A 17,924-nucleotide genomic window follows, 5' to 3' on the forward strand; every position below is an offset into this window, starting at 1 on the left:
ACGTGGAGAGGATGACAGCAGGGACCCGCCAAGGTCATGGCAGTATGCATGAAAGTGCCTTCTTATTTCAAGACAATAAAAAACTGGCTCCTCCTAATGGATTTCTGACATCTGGGTCCCATGCCATTGTCAACGTAGTCAATAAACGAGAGAATTGCACAACGAGCGGCTGACACCAGGGACCCAGCAGCTCGCCCTGTTATTTTTGTTTTGGTTTAATTTGATAAATGCCACTCCAAATCTGGTGTTTCTGAGAAATGCCACTGCAATTTCCAAACTTTGAAAAATGCAATTTGATGCCATTTCCAGTCGCATTTTTCGAAGTCTGGAGTGGCGTTTTTCAAAGTTTGCAAATTGCAGTGGCGTCTTCCAAAGTTTGCAAAAATTGTAGTGGCATTTTTCAAAGTTTGGAAATTGCAGTGGCATTTTTATGAATCGCCATAATTGGAGTGGCATTTATCTAATTTGTTTTTGAAACGGAAGCAGAGTGTCAACTGGGCTGTGCGGGGCATTCTGGCCTGTCTAGACAGCCTTCTCTTTTATGTTTACCACAGACCAGCCCAGTAGTTTTTTCTTTCTGAAAAAGGCTAGCCTAGTTTTTTTTTGTGATTTGCCAAGTAAGTCGCTTTGTCTGGCCTGTTGGGTTGCAAATCTTTCAAGACAAGGAAATGGCCTATCAGTAATGAGAAATGGGCTGTACAATTTTAAAACACATCAAACCGGCAATTAGTTTCAAATTTCTTTTTTTCATTTCGAGATTTTAAATTGCATTAATTTTTATGCGTGGACAATTTGTTGGATTTTATATTGATATACATTTATTTTTAAAATCAGTTTGAATGTGACTCGAAATTTCGGGATTAAAAACAGTTCGGACCGCACCGAAATATGCAAAATTTTGTATAATTTTTTAACCGTGGCCACAATATGGGCTGTAATGCTAACAAAAAGAATATGGGCTCCAAAAAAACCTTAAGAATTAGCAAATGGGCTGTAAATTATTAGAAATAATGGCAGATGGGCTGTATGCTGTTTCCACAGATTTGAGGCTTTCCTAAAAAAAGGTTGACGCACAAGCAGTGACTGTTGGATGTCCATCCAATGGCCGTCGTGCTTCTTAAATCTCTGCTCTTCCTGCTCCAGTCGCTCAAACAAGCGCCGGCGGGACTGCCTGCTCCCTCCTCCCCGCGGCCGGCTGTGCTGCCGCGCAGGCCTCACCTCCCCACCATACTCCCATCGCTGGCCTAGCCATCCCTCTACTCACCCACACCTGCTGTTATTCTCCGGCGACGGCAGACGAACCAGTAAACCCTCGTACAGTCGTACTCCCCTCCGCGTGGGAAACAACTGCCGAGTCTTCCATGCCTCCGTATCGTTCCCTTCCTAGGCCTCAACGACCGACATGCATCTGAAGTGGACTGTACATGGAGAGGCTGACAGCTGGATCCATGGCCGCACGCAAGGAAATGCCTCCTTATTACGCGCAAAATAATGATTCCTCCACCTGACATCTGGAACCCACCGAAAGGGCCTCTGTATTTCGCGAAAAAAACGTTACCACCGCTGATAACTCGGACCCACCAGCTATATCTTCGCACGCAAGGAAGTGCGTCCTTATTACACAAAAAAAATGAATACTCCCCCTGCTAGCTGGGACCCAGTATAGTGGCAGGCTGACTTGTGGGCCTACTAAGTTGATGGGGACGGAGGGCTTTGTCAACTTACTCAATATGCATGATTCTAGCTCCAGTGACCGTACGATGTCCATCCAACGGCCGTATGTAGTGCTTCTTCAACCTCTAGTCTTCTTGCTCCAGCCGCCCAAACCAGCATCGGTCGTGCCTCGTACTCCTGCCTCCCGTGGCCGGCTGTGATGCGGCGGAGGTCTCACGGCCCCCTACTACTCCCACCGCTGGCCAGGCCATCCCTCTACTCACCCACACCCCCTGTTATTCTGCGCGACGGCAGCCTCACACCGCAGCGAACCAGTGAACCCTCATACTCCTCTACGCGTGGGCATCTACTGCCACGTCTTCCCCGGCTCCGCGTCGTCCCCTTCCTAGGCCTCACCGTCGTCCACCGCCCTGGTGCTCTCGGCGCAGCGTGGTCAACATGGTCAAGGAACGACTTCCATCGGAAGAGTACTGTACGTGGAGAGGCTGACAGCTGGGTCCACGGCAGCCGCAAGGAAGTGCCTCCTTATTACGCGGAAAATAATTATTCCTCCACCTGACAGTAGGGACCCACTGGACGGGCCACCGTATTTGGCGAAAAAAACATTTCCCCCTGACTGCTGGGACCCACCAGACGGGCCACCATATTTAGCGAAAAAACGTTCCCCCCACTGTCAGCTCGGACCCACCGGAAGTGCCGCCTTATTACGCACAAAAAAAATGAATACTCCCCCTGCTAGTTGGGACCCACCTTGGTGGGTGGCTGACTTGTGGGCCTACTAAGTTGACGGGGACGGAGTGCTTTGTCAACTTAGTCAATATGAATGATTCTAGCTCCAGTGACTGTACGATGTCCATCCAACGGTCGTAGTGCTTCTTCAACCTCTGGTCTTCTTGCTCCAGCCGCCCAAATCAGCGCCGGTGTAACCGCATGCTCCTGCCTCCCGTGGCCAGTTGTGCTGCCGCGGAGGCCTTACCGCCCCTACTATTCCCACCGCTGCCCAGGCCCTGCGGCGACGGCAGCCTCACACCGCAGCCGAACCAGTGAACCCTCGTACTCCTCTCCGCGCGGGCTTGCACTGCCGCGTCGTCCCCTTCCTAGGCCTCGCCGTCGTCCACCGCCCTGGTGCTCTCGGCGCGGCGTGGTCAACGTGGTCAAGGAACGACTTCCATCGGAAGAGTACTATACATGGAGAGGCTGACAGCTGGGTCCACGGGCGCAGCAAGGAAGTGCCTCCTTATTACGCGCAAATTATTTATTCCTCCACCTGACAGCGGGGATCCACCGGACGGGCCACCGTATTTCGTGAAAAAACATTTCCCCCTGACTGCTGGGACCCACCAGCTACATCTTCGCACGCAAGGAAGTGCGTCCGGGCAAAAATAAAAAAACGAATCGCCCCCCTGACTGCTGGGACCCATCAGCTACATCTTCGCACGCAAGGAAGTGCCTGATAGTCGGGACCCACCTGGTCGAAGCGTATATAGCGTTGTCATTCTGGTCGCGAACGTGTACGTACATACTGGTCGATGTAGAGGCGCGCACGTAGCATGTACACGTACGTACAGCGGCCAGTGTGCAAGAAAGAAAATACGGCCACGTACATACATACAGGCAGGGTCTCGAACGCCTACTCGCGCATACGTACGGCCAGGGCTCGTGTACATGACTCGGTCGGAACGGAGAAACTGCGTCGTCGTCGTGTTCATGGGGAGGCAACGGAATGCGTCGTGTTCATCGGGAGGCAACGGAACGCGTGGGAGCCAACCGGCTTGGATGGAATAGCCGATGGAAACAAGGCCGAGCGGACCATAGAACGGAGGAAACGGCCTTGTGTTCGACCAACCACGGTCGAAACGGGATCCTGTTCATCGGGAGGGGTCTGGCGTACCGCAAAACAGAGGAAACGGACCTCCTACGGTCGAAACGGGGGTCCTGTTGATCGGGAGGGGTGTGGTGTACTGCAAAACGGAGGAAACGGACTTGTGTTGGAGCGCTACGGTCGAAACGGGGGTCCTGTTCATCTCGAGGGGTGTGGCGTACCGCAAAACAGGACTCCACGGGATAGTGTTCATCTCCACCGTCAACCCCCTCTAGCCTCCACGGGCTACTGTTCATCCACCGTCAACCTCCTCCAGCCTCCACCTGCGACTGTTCATCCACGGGCTCCTGTTCATCCAGCCTCCACCGCGCGCTACTCCACCGGCTAATGTTCAACCAGCCCTCTCCACGGGCTCCTGTTCAACCACCCCTCCACGGGCTACTGTTCATCCAGCCCTCCACCGTCTACTGCTCATCCTGCCCTCCACGGGGTGGTCGTATTCATCCAGCCCTCCACGGGATCCTGTTCATCCAGCCCCAACCGGCTCGATCGATCGGGGTCCTGTTCATCCAGAGGCAACACCACGGGGTCCTGTTCATCCACCCCCATCGGGAACTATTCATCCAAACCCCCCGAGCAACGCTCATTGTTCATCCAGAGGCAACACCACGGGGTCCTGTTCATCCACCCCCACCGGGAACTGTTCATCCAAATCCCCCAGCAACGCTCACTATTCATCCAGAGGCAGCTTCGATCGGCTTCAGTTAGCAGCAGTAGCGAAGGAATCGCTCGATCGGGTTCAGTTAACAGCCATCGATCGATCCTTGGGTTCAATAACGTGTAGCCTGCAGTGCAATCGCTCGGGTTCAGTTAGAGCCCAATGCCTCGCTCGGGTTCAGTTAGAGCCCAACGCCTCACACCCACGCGCGTGTGTGTACGAGAGAAACGCGCATCGCTCGGCCCCGACCACCCATCGTAACCGGGAACACCCCGATATTTTCCTCGCCCTCGCTTCTACCACGGTTTTTTCCGTCATGGACGGCCCAAAGAATGTCATGCAGCTGCGTCTCCGGCCCGCCCAGGATGAAAAGCCCATTTTCTGTCTTGATTTTTTGTCATAGAAGTAGGACCCCACCACATCTATGATGATACCGGGTTTTGTCACAATTATCGTCATAGAAGTGTCATAAGTATGACAGAAAAAATTTCATTCGGCCCAAAATGTCACGGATGTGTCTTTTTTTTGTAGTGTTTGCGTTCCAGATCTTAGTGTCCTCAAGTGTGCGGTGTTAGGTGATAGGCGATATAACTTGGGGGCTATTCTTGCGAGGAGGTTACATCTTAATGCTAAGGATGGAGATTTATTCGGTGGGATTTATGCAACTCATTTAGCTAATTATTTGTGTGTACCCATAAGAGGGTACGATATTGAGTTGCCACCTGCTTTTCTAGACTATGATGCTATGTACGCTACCAGTTTATTAAGAGGAACGATCAGACCCTCCAGTACCGACTAATCTTTGATAGACGACGCGCCATCCATGTTACTCTTCCTGCTCCTGCCTTCTTTAACTTTTAGGCAAATGGAAGATATTTTATAACTTCAGAGGAGGCAAATAAGTATGAGAGAACAGCAGAGGTTGCGCGTCTTCACGCTGCAGCCCTTCAGGTAGTAGCTGATGCATCTCAGTACAACCCCGACTACAACTTTGGATATCCACCAGGCCAGCCGTGGGCCTAGACCAACTTAGGCCAAAAGCCAAATCTTGGGGGAGTACGTATTTCTCACCGACATTACATTCATGTTCACACACTCATTTCAATTGTCGGTGTTCATACTTTTTCATTGTATTATCCATGTTAGTTTATTTCTTTTTTCCGCTTTCTTCTTGTGTGTTTGATAAAACCTTAAGAAAAACCAAAAAATTAGTTGTGGTTAGTTTATTTTCTATGCATGCTTAGTTGTAGTATTAAAAGAAAACCCAAAAATATTTCTCGTTCTTCATTTGCTTGTTGGGAGCTTTCCCGTGTAAATAGTTTTTATCGTTCTTGTTTATTTTCTTCAGAAAAAACAAAAACTCCAAAAACAATTAAGTGTGTTTCTTTGAAGTTCTTTTCTTTTCTTTGGGGGTCGAGAGGAGAAGACCACGATGAAAGTGTTGAGTGGCTCTCATGTGCATTATTGTTGATCTAACAAAGAACCCATATTACCTTGTCTTCTCCTTTGATTAAATGTTGCAGATTCCAGCTTAGTCCAATGCACGTGCACTATTATTTATTATCCACACCGTTCGGTCGTGCAAGTGAAAGGCAATAATGACGATATATGATGAAATGATTGAGATGAGGAAAAGCTGGTATGAACTCGACCTATCTTGTTTTTATAAATATGATTAGTTCATCGTTCCTAATTCAGCCTATTATGAATGAAACATGTTTGCAATGAAAATTAGAGAATATAGTTACTCATTCCATGCTTAATTAGCTAGGAGTTTATAATGGTTTACCTTGCGTGCCAACATGGAAATTAAAATGGTTGTGATGTAGTATGATAGGATGGTATCCTCCTTTGAATGATTCGAGTGGCTTGACTTGGCACATGTTCACGCATGTAGTTGAAGCAAAATCAACATAGCCTCTACGATATTTATGTTCATGGTGATTTATATCCTACTCATGCTTGCACTCAGTGTTGGTTACTCTCAATGCATGTTTATGACTGTTGTCGCTCTCTAGTTGCTCATTTCCCATTCTTTTTCTAGCCTTCACTTGTACTAAGCGGGAATACTGCTTGTGCATCCACTTCCATAAACCCCAAAGTTGTTCCATATGAGTCCACCATACCTACCTATATGCGGTATTTACATGCTGTTCCAAGTAAATTTGCATGTGCCAAACTCTAAACCTTCAAATGATAATCTGTTTTGTATGCTCGAATCGCTCATATACCAAATAGGTCTGTCAATATCTTCCATGCTAGGTGGGTTATTCTCATGATGAGTGGACTCCGCTCATCATTCACGAGAAAACGGCTAGTAACCGAGATGCCCAGTCCCATGCTCAAATCAAATCAAAATACTTGCAAACAAAACTCCCCCAGGATTGTTGTTAGTTGGACGGTACCCGTTGTTTTGGACCAGCCGTGGCTTGTGCTTGTTGGTGGTGGGGCGTATAGAATTTACCATTCTGTTTGGGAACCGCCTATAATGTATGTAGCATGGAAGATACCGAGATCTCTTGGTTGTTATGTTGACAATGAAAGCATGCCACTCAAATATTATTTACCTCTATTTCAAAACTCGAGCTCTGGCACCTCTGCAAATCCCTGCTCCCCTCTGCGAAGGGCCTATCTATTTACTTGTATTGCTGAGTCATCATCCTCTTATAAAAAGCACCAGTTAGAGAGCACCACTGTCATTTGTATGCATTGTTATAATTTATATTGAGTATGACTGTGACTGGATCTCTTTTACCATGAATTACAATGTCTAGTCAGTCCTTGATCTTTAGGGGTGCTCTGCATTTATGTTTTGCGGTCTCAGAAAGGTCTAGCGAGATACCATCTTGTTATATCATATCATGATTGTTTTGAGAAAGTGTTGTCATCTAAGATTTATTATTATTGCTCGCTAGTTGATTATGCCATTGATATGAGTATATGTGAGACCTAAACGTTATTGTGAATATGGTTAGTTCATGATCTTTGCTGAAAACTTGAATGCTAGCTTTACATATTTGCAACAATAAGATCAAGCAGAGTTTGTAAAAGTTTTTCTTTATCACTTTGAGTTTGTCAACTGAATTGCTTGAGGACAAGCAATGGGTTAAGCTTGGGGGAGTTGATACGTCTCTATAGTATCTACTTTTCCAAACTCTTTTGACCTTGTTTTGGACTCTAACTTGCATGATTTGAATGGAACTAACCCGGACTCACGTTGTTTTCAGCAGAATTGCCATGGTGTTATTTTTGTGCAGAAAATAAAAGTTCTCGGAATGACTTGAAACTCCACGGAGATGATTTTTTGGAATTAATAAAAATTATTGGCGAAAGAATCAACTGAAGGGGGCCTACACCCTGGCCACAAGGGTGGGGGTGCGCCCTCCGTCCTTGTGGCCCCCTGGACCTCCACCGACCTCTACTCCAACTCCATATAATCACATCCGAGGAGAAAAATATCAGAGAGAAGGATTCATCATGTTTTATGATACAGAGCCGCCGCCAAGCCCTGTTCTTCCTCCAGAGGGCAGATCTGGAGTCCGTTCGGGGCTCCGGAGAGGGGAATCCGTCGCCATCATCATCATCAACCATCCTCCATCACCAATTTCATGATGCTCACCGCCGTGCGTGAGTAATTACATCGTAGGCTTGCTAGACCGTGATGGGTTGGATGAGATTTACCATGTAATCGAGTTAGTTTTGTTAGGGTTTGATCCCTAGTATCCACTATGTTCTAAGATTGATGTTGCTATGACTTTGTTATGCTTAATGTTTATCACTAGGGCCCGAGTGCCATGATTTTAGATCTGAACCTATTATGTTTTCATGAATATATTTGTGTTATTGATCCTATCTTGCAAGTCAATAGTCACCTATTACGTGTTATGATCCGGCAAACCCGGAGTGACAATAGTTGGGACACTTCCCGGTGATGACCGTAGTTTGAGGAGTTCATGTATTCACTAAGTGCTAATGCTTTGGTCCGGTACTCTATTAAAAGGAGGCCTTAATATCCCTTAGTTTCCAATAGGACCCCGCTGCCACGGGAGGGTAGGACAAAAGATGTCATGCAAGTTCTTTTGCATAAGCACGTATGACTATATTCAGAATACATGCCTACATTATATTGATGAATTGGAGCTAGTTCTGTGTCACCCTATGTTATAACTGTTGCATGATGAATGCCATCCGGCATAATTATCCATCATTGATCCATTGCCTACGAGCTCATTTCATATTGATCTTTTCTTCGTAACTTTTCCGTTCCACTGTTACAATTGCTACAAAACTGCTACTGTTAATTTTGCCACCGTTACCGCTACTTCCATACTACTTTGCTACTAAATACTTTGCTGCAGATATTATGTTTTTCAAGTGTGGTTGAATTGACAACTCAGCTGCTAATTCCTGAGAATATTCTTTGGCTCCCCTTGTGTCGAATCAATAAATTTGGGTTGAATACTCTACCCTCGAAAACTGTTGCGATCCCCTATACTTGTGGGTTATGAGGTACCCAGAAATGTACCTAACAGAGAGCATGTGAGGCTGACAGTGGGCCCGTTGACTGGGTCAACTACCCAGTTAGCAGAGGCTGACTGGTGGGTCCAACTGCTGAGTCAGCAGGCTGACTCAGCCAGCCTTATCCATATAGTGCCAGGGCCCCACATGTCATATACAGACCATTGTTTAAATTAACTAAAAGGGGTTAATTAGCAGGTGGACCCCAACTGTCAGTGCCTGAATTAGTTGTTTGTTGGATTTAATCTAATCCTATCGCTACAGTAAAGGGGCCCACACATTAGCGGCTGTTTCGTGGCCAGATTAGTGGCCAAACCACCTGGGCCCACCTTTCGGTGACCCAGGGCGGTCGCACGCCGACGAAAACGCTCCAGCGACGCCAGAACACGGTGGAGGGCGTCCAGATTCGTCGTCCGGCGGCCAAAGGAGGTGCGGAGGGGCTCATTTGAATGGGCGGAGCAAGCCACATCCAACGGCGCTAAGGGCGGGGGTTGGGGGGGCTAGATCGCGGAAGTTGCTACGAGGCACGGGAGGACGAGCAGATGGCTGTGTAGGGTTCCTGGCAAGCCCAGGAGCTCAACGCAAAGCTCGGTTGTGAACGACGCATGCGGTGGCCACGGCGGCAAGCTACGGCAATGGCAGCGAGCAGCTAGGGGACGCGCGGGAGACAGAGGAGACAGGGAGAAGGAAGGAGATCTCATAGAGAGCCTACATGTGTGCTAAGTGGGCTCGGGGGAGGCCTGGAGCAGATGGCGCAACGGCGGCGATCTCCAGCGACCGAGGAGGAAGATGGGGTTGATTCGATGACGCAGAGGCTCCGGGCTTGGTCTCGTGGGCGAGGAAGGTGTATCAGTCGACGATAGTGCTCCCTGAGTTGGTCGCACGGCGCGGGGATGACAGTGGCCATGGCTACAACATCGGCCATGGCGACGACGGTTCGGCCTTAACCATGGTAGGGACACAACGGATAGCCACCGCGTGGCTAATCCGGGGCATGGACGTAGCACGTGATGTCTACTACGCAACCTTCTTGTAGACGTTGTTGGGCCTCCAAGTGCAGAGGTTTGTAGGACAGTAGCAAATTTCCCTCAAGTGGATGACCTAAGGTTTATCAATCCGTGGGAGGCGTAGGATGAAGATGGTCTCTCTCAAGCAACCCTACAACCAAATAACAAAGAGAATCTTGTGTCCCCAACACACCCAATACAATGGTAAATTGTATAGGTGCACTAGTTCGGCGAAGAGATGGTGATACAAGTGCAATATGGATGGTAGATATAGGTTTTTGTAATCTGAAAATATAAAAATAGCAAGGTAACTAATGATAAAAGTGAGCGTAAACGGTATTGCAATGCTAGGAAACAAGGCCTAGGGTTCATACTTTCACTAGTGCAAGTTCTCTCAACAATAATAACATAATTGGATCATATAACTATCCCTCAACATGCAACAAAGAGTCACTAATAGCGGAGAACAAACGAAGAGATTATGGTAGGGTACGAAACCACCTCAAAGTTATTCTTTCTGATCAATCCATTGGGCTATTCCTATAAGTGTCCCAAACAGCCCTAGAGTTCGTAGTAAAATAACACCTTAAGACACACATCAACCAAAACCCTAATGTCACCTAGATACTCCAATGTCACCTCAAGTATCCGTGGGTATGATTATACGATATGCATCACACAATCTCAGATTCATCTATTCAACCAACACATAGAACCTCAAAGAGTGCCCCAAAGTTTCTACCGGAGAGTCAAGACGAAAACGTGTGCCAACCCCTATGCATAGGTTCATGGGCGAACCCGCAAGTTGATCACCAAAACATACATCAAGTGTTCTCAAATCATTAAAGACTCAATCCGATAAGATAACTTCAAAGGGAAAACTCAATCCATTACAAGAGAGTAGAGGGGGAGAAACATCATAAGATCCAACTATAATAACAAAGCTCGCGATACATCAAGATCGTATCATCTCAAGAACACGAGAGAGAGAGAGAGAGAGAGATCAAACACATAGCTACTGGTACATACCCTCAGCCCCGAGGGTGAACTACTCCCTCCACGTCATGCAGAGTGCCGGGATGATGAAGATGGCCACCGATGGGGGATCCCCCCTACGGCAGGGTGCCGGAACAGGGTCCCGATTTGTTTTTGGTGGCTACAGAGGCTTGCGGTGGCGGAACTCCCGATCTATTATGTTCCCCGAAGGTTTTAGGGTATATGGATATATATAGGCGAAAGAAGTCGGTAAGGGGGCCACGAGGGGCCCACGAGGGTGGAGGGTGCGCCCAGGGGGTGGGCACGCCCCCCTGCCTCGTGCTCTCCTCGTTGATCCCCTGACGTGCACTCCAAGTCTCCCATATTGCTTTCTTTCCAAAAATAACTTTTCCGAAGGTTTCATTCCGTTTGGACTCCGTTTGATATTCCTTTTCTGCGAAACACTGAAACAAGGGAAAAAACAGAAACTGGCACTGGGCTCTGGGTCAATAGGTTAGTCCCAAAAGTAATATAAAAGTGCATAGTAAATCCCATAAAACATCCAAGATGGATAATATAATAGCATGAATACTTCATAAATTATAGATACGTTGGAGACGTATCAGCATCCCCAAGCTTAATTCCTGCTCGTCCTCGAGTAGGTAAATGTTAAAAGAAATAATTTATATAGTGTGAATGCTAGCACGTGCATAAGTTTGATCAATGATAATTTCAATCACCTTTTCTAGCATCATTATATGTCATAACAGTAGCTCAACTCATAGAACTTTTCATGATCAAGTAACAAACTATTCACATGTTAAAGTATAGATCATAAACTTTCTTGAAAACTAACAAACCATGTTATTAGTCATCAAACAATTACAATTCATCTTATTTTCAGGAAGAGTCTATGTAAGAGCTTTGATTTAGCAAACTTCACATACTCAACTATCATTTAGTCTTCCATGATACTCAAAGCATATTTTTAGAACAAATGGTATTCATCGAACACAGAGAAACATATGGGCTTAATGTTTCGCCTCCCAACCTTTTACCTCAAGGGTAATGTCAACAGTAATAATTCATGCTCAAATATATTTGAATGGCCATATATGCTTAGATTTTTCCATCATATGATGCTTGACAACTAAAGAGTAGGTTGGAATGAGAAGGAATAATACTGACTCTTGCATAAAAGTAAAAGATAGGCCCTTCGCAGAGGGAAGCATGGATTTTTAGAGGTGCCGGAGCTCGAAGCAAAAACAGAGATGAAAATAATTTTGAGAGGTATGCTTTCATTGTCAACATAACGACCAAGAGTTCCCAATATCTTCCATACTAGATACATCATAGGCGATTCCCACGCAGAAAGGTAAAGATTTTACTCCCCCTCCACCAACGATCACACTCCACGGCTTGTTCGAAACAACGGGTGCCGTCCAACTTTCAACAATCCTGGGGGAGTTTTGTTTAAATTATTTGCGAATTTGTTTTTGATCTTTTGATCATACGACTGGGCATCCCAGTTACCAGCCATTTTCTCATGAATGATGAGCGGAGTCCACTCATCGTGAGAATAACCCACCTAGCATGGAAGATACTGCTAGCCCCTAGTCGTTACATGAGCGATTCGGGCATACAAAACAGAATATTATTTGAAGGTTTAGAGTTTGGCACATGCAAATTTACTTGGAACGGCAGGTAAATACCGCATATAGGTAGATATGGTGGACACTCATGGAAGAAACTTGGTTCAAGGATTTTGGATGCACAAGCAGTATTCCCGCTTAGTACAGATATTTTGGCCAGCAAAGGATTCTAAATAGCAAGCACCACATGTTAGAGGATCCATAACAATATAACTTCTATATAAATATACCCAAGCATAACTCATTACGTTGTCTTCCTTGTCCAACTTCAACTAATTTGCTCAGGTTTGAAAATAATTAATGGGGCTCACAATCATAGAAGATGTCCAAGATAGTATATTTATATGTGAAATCTCTCTTCCTTCAATATTCTTTCATGAATTGTTCAAGTGACCAATACAATGTTTGCTAACCTTCAAAAAATTTACCACCTCTACTTCTTATATGTGAAGTCATTACTCCCCATAGGATAAACATAAGAAGCATATATAATTTCAGATTTATGACATTCAAATCATTCAACCATTTACTCATAGGATATAAGTGAAGCACACGAGTAAATGACAAACTACTCCAAAAAGATATAAGTGAAGATCAATGAGTAGTTAAATAATTATTTAGCTATGTGAAGACTCTCTCTCATTTAAGAATTTCAGATCTTGGTAATTTATTCAAACAGCAAGCAAATCTAAAGAAAATAAAATGACGCTCCAAGCTAAACACATATCATGTGGTGAATAAAAATATAGCTCCAAGTAAAGTTACCAATGAACGAAGACTAAAGAGGGGATGCCTTCCGGGGCATCCCCAAGCTTAGGCTCTTGGTTGTCCTTGAATATTACCTTGGGGTGCATTGGGCATCCCCAAGCTTAGGCTCTTTCCACTCCTTATTCCATAGTCCATCGAATCTTTACCCAAAACTTGAAAACTTCACAACACAAAACACAACAGAAAACTCGTGAGCTCCGTTAGCGAAAGAAAACAAAACACCACTTCAAACTACTGTAATGAACTCATTCTTTATTTATATTGGTGTTAAACCTACTGTATTCCAACTTCTCTATGGTTTATAAACTATTTTACTAGCCATAGATTCATCAAAATAAGCAAACAACACACGAAAAACAGAACAGTGTGTAGTAATCTGTAACTAAAGCAAACTTCTGGAACTCCAAAAATTCAGCCAAAATAGGAAGACCTAAACAATTTGTTTATTGATCTGCTGCAATTGGAACCAGTATTTTATCACATTCTGGTGATTTTAAACAATTGTTTTCGCGAACAGAAAGTTCCTGGAATTTTCAGCAAGATCAAATAACTATCATCCAAGAAGATCCTATAGGTTTAACTTGGCACAAACACTAATTAAAACATAGAAACAAATCTAAACAGAGATAGATTAAATATTTATTCCTAAACAGGAGCAAAAGGCAAAGAACTAAAATAAAATTGGGTTCCCTCCCAACAAGCGCTAACGTTTAACGCCCCTAGCTAGGCATGATGGTTTCAATGATGCTCACATAAGACATAAGAATTGAAACATAAACAGAGCATCATGAAGAATATGACTAGCACATTTAAGTCTAACACACTTCCTATGCATAGGGATTTTGTGAGCAAACAACTTATGGGAACAATAATCAACTAGCATAGGAAGGCAAAACAAGCATGACTTCAAAATTTTCAACACATAGAGAGGAAACTTGATATTATTGCAATATGTAGAAGCATATGATCCTCTCTCATAATAATTTTTAGTAGCATCATGAATGAATTCAACCGTATAACCAGCACATAAAGCATTCTTTTCATGATCTACTTGCATAGAAATTTTACTACTCTCCACATAAGCAAAATATTTCAAATTCGGAATAGTGGGAGTATCATAAGAAACTCAAATACTATAAATTGTTTCCACATTAAATGAGTAATGTTGAGAAAAGGGTAATCATAATCATGACAAGTTTTATAAATATAATCATCACTACTTTTTATAGCATAAGTTTCATCACAATAATCATCATAAGTAGCAACTTTGTTCTCATCATAATCAATTGAAACCTCTTCCAAGATAGTGGAATAATTACTAAATAAAGTCATGACCTCTCCAAATCCACTTTCATAATTATCATAATAAGATTCAACATCCTCCAAAATAGTGGGATCATTACTTCCTAAAGTTGACACTCTTCCAAACCCACTTTCATCAATATAATCATCATAAGTAGGAGGCATGCTATCATCATAACAAATTTGCATATCAAAACTTTGGAGGCTAAAAATATCATCTTCATTAAACGTAGCATCCCCAAGCTTGGGACAAACATTAATTGCAGCAAATATATTCTCAAAAACATCATGTTCTTCAAACATAGCATCCCCAAGCTTGAGCCTTTTCATATCATAAGCATAATCTGTAGGAGATATTGGTTCATTCATGAACTTAGTATGGTTCCAAGATGGCTTTTGTCAATGGGACACTACTGCAGGTAGTTTCTCCATAACTCAGTCTGAGGAATCCAGGTTCGACCTGTGATTCACATACATAAAAGCCAAGTCCGCACAAAATATGAATTTTGTGAAAGCGTGAAAATGCGAGGATATGCAGAGATAGACACGGAGCTAAAGTTGTCAGATCCAATGGACATCAGGCTATACCACATGCGAAGAATTTTTTACACCAGTATGCCATAGGTGTGAAGTGCAATAGCACTAACTGGATTATTGACTCTAGTGCAAGTGGGAGTCTGTAGGAGATATGCCCTAGAGGCCATAATAAATGATATTATTTATCTCCGAGTTCATAAATATGTTTATGTTCCATGCTATAACTGCAATGATTCTCGAGTCTGCAATATCCACGAGGCTCGGAGGAAGACTCATATACACGTGTGGAATAATAAGCGGTAAGAAGTATTCCTAGTCTGGCCTCTAAGACTAGCTCAAGTGTTGCATGATGGTTCTGTTTTCCTGATCATGGGCATGTCTATGCTAGAAAATTTGAGGGCACAATGTTAAGAGAACATTTGCGTTGAATCGACCTGGATTGATGTTATGCTAAGAGATTCATTCGTCACAAGTTAATGGTGCATAACACAGAGATGGTTAACGTTTGCATGATTCCTTAGACCATGAGAGTATCGAGTTTCTTCATGCTGGCTTCATGAACTTTGGGGCTTGTTAAACGTCATCCGTAAATGGGTGGCTATTACGGCGGCTTACGGGTTCATGGAAAAGTGTGTCAAGTAACTTGATAGCTCAAGATTGGGATTTGCTCCTCCGATGATGGAGAGATATTCTCGGGCCCTCTCAGTATTATGGTATCCATCATCGTCTGGCCAGACACTTTGTGATTTGATCACGGGGATGCCGGAACACGATAACGAGAAAAGAGAACAATACCGGTAACGAGGTAACTAGCATAGTGGACAAGTTGTTGATCCACGGGAATGCCAACATGTCTCACCTCGGGTATTTGTAACATATCGCGAAGCAACAGGAATAGCACACAGAAACTGGAGGTTCACTCGAATATTTATTCGTGTGGGTATAGGGGTCAATATGGGTGTCCACGACTCCGATGTTGATCATTGATCGGAAGGGGTTCCGGGTCATGTCTATACTTCACCGAACCTATAGGGTCACACGCTTAAGTGTCATCTATCTGCTGAATACTAGACAGGGAGTCTGAGAGAAAATCACCGAAAAAGTTTCGGACACCGAAAAGTTTCGGACAGCGGAATCATACCGCAGAGAGAGGTCATTGGATAAGTTTCGATGATACCGAAAAGTTGTTTCGGGATACACCATTAAGTCAAATTGGTTTTGGCACATGCCTGATAATTCTTGGAGGATGCCAGAATCATTCTGGAAGCTTTTTGGAATTTTCTGAGATAAAAACCGGAAATGTTCCGGAGCTGCCGGAGCCACTTCAGATGCGTTTCGCAGATGAAAATCACTAAAACCGGAATTGTTTCGGAACGCGTTGAAAATCATTTTAGTGGGTACTGGAAATGTTCTTAGCCCACATAAATATTTTCAGTTCGATCAGACGCTGAAAAATGTCGTCGTGAATAGTGAAAATCAGCTTTATGGTTACTTTATGGAAAGCCACCTTTTGGGGCTTTGCTCCAAAAGATCTTGGGGATGACATGGATGGATAGGAGCCTTTTTTTGGGCCCCTCATGGGGGTGTGGCCGGCCACATGGGGTATCCCCCCTTGGGGACCCTCTTGTTCCTTGGTTTCACTCCTAGGTCCTTGTGGAAGGACTTCATTCATGTGCATTTTGGGTTTTTTGTGAAACTACCCTACCCCCTTGAGATTTCCTATAAATAGAGGTGGAGGGGCAGCCCTCCACACTCATCCCTTGCTCTCATACACATGCCATGCATTGTCTGGGTTCCACCAGGAACAAGTTCTAGACGGCGAAGCCCTGCCGGATAGATGACACCATATGTGTGCAACTCTGTAGAGAGATCGTAGTTTCGGTCTTAGTTTCGTGAGTGCCTCCCGAAGGGCTGTCCGTGTGACCGTCCGAGTTCGAAGGTCCTCCCGAAGGGCTGTTCCGGTGACCGTTCGAGTTTCGAAGGTCCTCCCGAAGGGCCTGTCCGCGACACCGTCCGGGGGGCTGTTCGACCGCCTGCCGGAGGGCTGTCTGAGGAGCAGATGAGGGTATACATCCTCCGCGGTTGGGAGGTTGTAAATCCTAGCTGCGGGGATCTGCACCGCCGATCGTCATCGACTCTACTTCCCGCTGCGCTACGAGTCGGTAACGAAAAAGATCAAACCATGTATGCAGTCTCCGTAGTGGTCCTGGGCTGGTGCGTAGGTCGGAAAATTTTTGTTTTCTGTCGCGTTCCCCTTCAGTGGCATCAAGAGCCATGCTATGCGTAGATGCAGGTTTCGATCTAGAATACATGGAGATGTATGGGTATTGCATAATATAATTAGGTAGTAGATGAGATCTATTGCTGAAAATTATTTATGCGGGTGACAGATGAAATCTGTTACCCGAGGTTCTTGTTGCTTCCCTAGAATTTGCGTTTGCTCAATCTCGAGACAGCATGGTGGAATTTGACAAACTTCTGGCAATCTGTGATCCTGATTGATCATGGAAGTGCTATCAGTTCTTTGGGTTCTGCCGTAGTCAAAAGAAAGATGAAATTCGCAGACGAAAGGGCATTGCAGATATGATCTGCACGGGGGTCATGCGTATGACGAATTTTAGTATGGGGCTCGAGATTTAATTATCCCCGTGTTTCATACACCCCGATAAGTTAATCTAGCGCTTGAATTATCATTGTAGCGACCAGACCTCAAATGGTCTGTGCTGCTGTGCACCAGTGTCATCCCTGGATCAGTAATGCTGACACGCACAGTACAAATGGAGGATTTATAACAGAGTAGCAATCACACACTTATTACATCGAATATCTCCAAAGAGATTAAGTATGAAACATGGCTTAAGGCCATCTAAAACGATAACAGCGGAAGACTTGGAAGATAAGTGAGTCCATCAACTCCAGCGGCATCACTGAGTATAAGACCACGACCTAAG

Source organism: Triticum aestivum, chromosome 7D (genome assembly GCF_018294505.1).
Source record: "Triticum aestivum cultivar Chinese Spring chromosome 7D, IWGSC CS RefSeq v2.1, whole genome shotgun sequence".
NCBI classification, from domain to species: Eukaryota; Viridiplantae; Streptophyta; class Magnoliopsida; order Poales; family Poaceae; genus Triticum; species Triticum aestivum.